This window comes from Muntiacus reevesi, chromosome 13 (genome assembly GCF_963930625.1).
Source record: "Muntiacus reevesi chromosome 13, mMunRee1.1, whole genome shotgun sequence".
NCBI classification, from domain to species: domain Eukaryota; kingdom Metazoa; phylum Chordata; class Mammalia; order Artiodactyla; family Cervidae; genus Muntiacus; species Muntiacus reevesi.
In genome coordinates, this window is record NC_089261.1 from 29179320 (window position 1) to 29184802 (window position 5483).

General features: G+C 38.5%; 1 long non-coding RNA gene across 1 annotated transcript; it reads left to right on the forward strand.

The window, feature by feature from the left end:
* The first annotated feature begins 2608 nt into the window (after window positions 1-2608).
* On the forward strand, window positions 2609-4332 carry LOC136145597 (uncharacterized). The gene is made up of 3 exons (XR_010658813.1): window positions 2609-2682; window positions 3791-4007; window positions 4268-4332. It is a non-coding gene; the product is annotated as an uncharacterized lncRNA (long non-coding RNA).
* Window positions 4333-5483: the final 1151 nt, after the last annotated feature.

Genomic DNA, 5483 nt, shown 5'->3' on the forward strand with positions numbered 1-5483 from the left:
AAGGGATGGCTCTGAATATTTTCTCAAGGGTAACTTCTGCCTCTGCATTTGAGCTACAAATTAAGAGACAGGCTTTGAAAAAGATGCTAGGGCTTGAAGAACGTTTTCAAGGACAGAAGTGTAAAAAGACAAGCTGTTGTTGATAGATTCAAAATGAGATGCAAATACTGGCCTGCAGATAATTTGTCCTTCATAGGAAAAAGTTCAGGAAAAAATCCTCTGTGATTCAAGCAGACTCTAGGGAAAGTTGCAGGATTTTTTTCTTTTTCTATCTCATTTTCAGCATTTTTAAAATGCCTTATGGTTCTGACTTCAGTCATATTAATTAAAGCATCTCATCTGTAGCCTTGATTTAGTTTCCTTTGCTTTGATCTGAGAATTCAAAAGGGATTGTGTGAGAGCGGAAGTTTGGCACTTTTTTTTATACTTAAGCATCTCTTGTGTTTAAATCCTTCCTTCAAAACCCAGCAATGGAGACATTGGGCAGGTTGTGAAATTTACTTCTGGAAATTTAGTTTTCTCCATGTAACATGGGTTTTTCTGTGAGTAGAAAATAACATAACACATCTAAGTCACCTGATGGAGTGTCTTGTATATTGCAATCATTTGCAAATTTTTGTCCTTTTCTTCTAGGTTCAAGCATTCTTACAACACTCTTCTATTTTACCCCCATACAGATAAATACAAGAGTTTTGTTTAAGAGAGCTTGTTGTAAAATATTAACAAGCTTACTACAATATCAGTGAGGATTCTGTTTAAGGTAGCAATGGCATTCCAGTCCATATTTCTTAGATGCTTTTATTTGTTTTGTTATCATTGTTTTTATTGCATAATTTTGTTTCTCAACAACAGGAAGAAAATTAATCTGCCCCCTTTGAAAACTAAAAGAACATTTTGTCTGACTAGAACTAGAAGTCTACTTATATCCAAATGATTTAGATGCTGTTTTAGAATATTTGATAAAAGGAAAATACCTTCTCTTTGGAAAGAGGAGAACAATAGGGTTAATAACAAGGACAATGGCTGTTCATTGATGATAGAGGATATGGACAATTTATTGATGTGACTCTACTTGGGAAATAGAAATGACTATGGATTTCTAATACCTTTTAGTGGAATAAGGAAGGGAGAAGAGCTGCCTACCAGGGTTTTTATTATTGTTAGGTTGAAGTCCAGAAAAGGCAGATCCAGTATTTGCCTTCCCAGTGAGGTATCTACAAAAAAGTTTAAAAATATGCTAAAATTCACTTCTTTTTGAGTTTTGAGATATAAATTAAAGATAAAATTAGACACATTGGTGACAAGTGACATTTTGTAAAAGCTAGTTAATTATAACTCTGTAAATTCTAAAACTAATTTTTAAGATAACACTATTCTAATATTTTTCATTACCAAAATTCCTTCTTCCCTTGCTATATTTTCTGTCCATATTCCAAAACCAAGACCAAGCAGCACTGTATATGCTCTGATCTCAACCTATACACACTTGCCCTGTCCAGTTTCCCAGCAGAAATGTTCTGTCCTTGACTAAGAAGTAAAGGAAGTTCTTTACATGCACTCACAACCTGCATAAAAATAAACACAGAATGGCTTAAAGACTTAAATATAAGACAGAACATCATAAAACTAGAAGAAAGCATAGGCAAAACATTCTCTGACATAAATCATAGCAATGTTTTCTTAGGTCAGTCTCCCAAGGCAAGAGAAATAAAAACAAAAATAAACAAATGAGACCTAATCAAACTTACAAACTTTTGCACAAGAAAGGAAACCATAAAAATGAAAAAACAACTTACAGAATGGGAGAAAATATTTGCAAATGATGCAAATAACAAAGGATTAATCTCCAAAATGTACAAACAGCTCATACAACTCAACAACCAAAAAACCAACCTCATAGAAAAATGTACAAAAGACCTTAATAAACATTTCTCCAAAGAAGACCTACAGATAGCCAACAAACACATGAAAAGATGCTCAGCATCACTAATTACTAGAGAAATGCAAATCAAAACTACAATGAGGTACCACCTCACACTGGTCAGACTGACTAACATAAAAAGTCTATAAATAACAATTGCTGGAGAGGTTGTGGAAAAAAGGGAAGCCTCCTATGCTGTTGGCAGGAATATAAGTTGGAGCAGCCACTATGGAGAACAGTATGGAGGTTCCTTAAGAAACTAAAAATAGAGCTACCATCTGATCCTTCTATCCCACTCTTGGGTATATAATCCCAAGAAAAGCATAATTTGAAAAGATACATACACCCCCATGTTCATTGAAACAGGAATGCTTCCAGGTTGCTTCCAGGACATGGAAGCAACCTAAATGGGGGAGGGGAGGGAGGGAGAGGGCTGTTTTAGGAGACTGGGATTGGCAGTTATAAACTATTGTACAGAGAATGGATAAACAGCAAATCCTACTGTTTGGCACAAGAAACTACATCCAATTTCCTGAGATAAACCACAGTGGAAAAGAATATTTAACAAAGTATGTAGGTATGTATGTATGTATGTATGTATGTATATAACTGGGGTTTTCCTGGGGCTCAGTAGGTAAAGAATCTGCCTGCAATGCAGGAGACCCGGGTAAAATTCCTGCATTGAGAAGATCCCCTGGAGAAGGAAATGGCAACCCATTCCAGTATTCTTGCATGGAAAATCCCATGGAGCGAGGAGCCTGGTAAGTTACAGTCCATGGAGTTGCAAGAGTTGGATGTAAGTTAGTGACTAAACCACCACACATATATAATTGAGTCATTCTGCTCTACAGCAGTGATTGGCATAATACTGTAAATCAACTATAATTCAACAAAAAGTAGAAATAAAACTATTTTAAAAAGAAGTAAATGAAATTCTTTAAAGAATTTCAAGGTTTTTCTTTGCCAAGATATGATTAATAAAAGACACAGAAGGACTGATGGTTGCACATGATTGAAATCAGTATGATCTTAATTACTGTTCAGATTCTTTATGGAACAGGAATGACAATAGTTATACAATTAGAGGATTCCGACCCTGTTGTGTCCTTTTACTTCTCTGTGATGGTCTTCAGTGCCCACTGCTCTGGTCACTCTGCTCCAGTACAAATCTCTCAGGACCAACTTGAAAATTCATTTTCAATGGATAATAAAGCACTGGTGTGGGGAAGAGATTTGCATTTATATGTCACCAAATGTCTATTATATTTAACTCATTGTGAAGCATTATCAGGAGGGCATACTTTTTAGGTTAACAATGGCTCTGCCTCTCACTAGGGAAAGTAGTGGAAAAGCAGTGCTTCAGGAATGTCAGGGTCAGTCCCACAAATTCACCTGCTCCCCTTGGTCCTGAAATGCCCCTCAGCTATATCAGTTCTGTAAACTGTTCTTTAGAACTTGCAAGGGCTCTCTTTACTCTCAGTAAATTTACTCTGCTCACTAGTATTTAGTAGGATGATTTTTTTTAATCAGCTTAACTCAAATAAGCAGTCATTCTTAACTTTTCTGAGCCATGGACTCCTTTTTAAAGGATACAGTGGAAATTATAGACCTTTTCTTCAGAAAAATACACACATGCTCATACATGATATTGTACTGAATTTCACATTATCAATGGACTATTTAGAGTATGGCCAAGGGACTTGAAAGAAATGATGCCTCAAATATTTCAGAGTCCTGGAGAGCCTGGGTCTATGTCAAGAGGTTTAACCAGCTTCCCTCAGGGAAGATGGACAGCTGATGAGCAGATGTGGGGCAGGGGCGGCTGTTCATCATCAGTGTGTTTTGACTTCTGGGCATCTGTTCTGATAGAACCTGATTCTCATGATGTGAGAAACATCGTTGGATGAAGGAGGTCAGGGGAAAGGCCAAAGATGAGAGAGTGTGGTGGATCCTATGGAGGATGGAGAGGAATTAGAGAGGGTATCACAGCTCTCAGTCCACTGGGAATTGCCCCAAGACCCAGCTTGGGCACAGTGACTCACCGTTCAGGAGGAGCGAGCATCACATGCTGGACTGCAGGTCCCAGGTGGGCTATACTGATTGTGAAAATATCCTTCCTCCCGCTCCACCTCCACTCTCTGCCACATCTATACTCTTCTGCTTTTTCAATCATGAAGTAGGATCTATTTTTATACTCTTTGAATCTGGCCTGAGTTTATGACTTGCTTTGTCCAAGGGCATGTGGTAGAAATGCTCATGTGCCAGTTTTGAGGCTAAACCTCAAGCTCTGTCTCCGTCTCCCCCTCTCTCATTCACTCTTGTTCTCTTTTCTCTATCCCTGCCAAGAAAATATCCTCAGACGAGCCTGCTGGAGGAGGCACACTGGTCAGAGATCCCAGAGCCTGTATGTGAAAGAATGTCCATCTGAGATGTGAAAACCTGCTGCTGACCATGGACACCTGAATAAGATTTGTTGAATCGAGTTGGGATCTCTAGCAGCACCCAGGCAACTTATATATATATGACCTGAAATAAATATTTGTTGCAACTCATGCTGCTGAGGCTTTCTGGTCCCATGTCACACAGCATACTACAGAATTAAATAACACATGCATCAAGGCTCGTTGGATTTAGATCTAAACACGCAATAGGATCTTCAAATGGACTCATCTTCCTCATAAGGCTTGATGTGATCATGTCATATGGAAAATTGGGACAATTTTTCTGAGAAGAGCAGTCCAGGCTTGGCACAGTCAAGTAGAGTATCCACTTAACATGATCATGCCAGGAACTGCATTTGGCTTTGAGGACAAGATGGCAGTGGGGGGCATGACTAGTTCTGGGTTATCTTTTGGTGGGGCTGGGCTCAGGTTTACTTCAGGCCTTTAGTCCTGCTTTAGGGAAGCCAGTTGTCATTCCTTAAACATTGTGCCTATTCTATTCCCAACCAGAATTGTACTTCACAGGCATTTCTGGAAGATTCCACCGGCAGTAGTTCTGGGTGGGAACAAAGCTGTATGAGTGTAACCTCTTCGGAAGCTTTACTCTTAACCTGAAAGTGAACTCCAGCAAGAAAATCCCTAAAAGGAAAGAAAGAGCTGCCAACTATTTGATGGTTTGACAAACTTGTGGCTATATTTCTGTGCTATGATTTATTTACATTTTGTTAGCCCTTATCTTCTTTTAGGTTTTAAGCACTTGGATGATGATTCACACAAGGTCAAACACTGTTTCTTCCAAAACACAAAACTCTGGGGTGGGAGATGTGGGAAGACTGAATGCCGGCTTTTCTGATCTTTGGTCCAGTGCTCTGCCTCTGAGTTGTGTCATTCAAGGGGAATTATTTGACCTCTTTGATCTGGTTTCCTCTTCTGAGACATTTCTTTAATGATGATTTGATTGCCTCATACACGGAGTCATGGAGAAAACAATGCTGCTGAGAATTTTGAGAGTTCTGTTTCACTCTGAAAAATAATGCTACTTTCTTTAATATTAAATTGAGGGTTTTTTTTTTCTTTCAATCTGCAGAAATAAATGGCATAGAGACTTCCCTGGTGGTCCA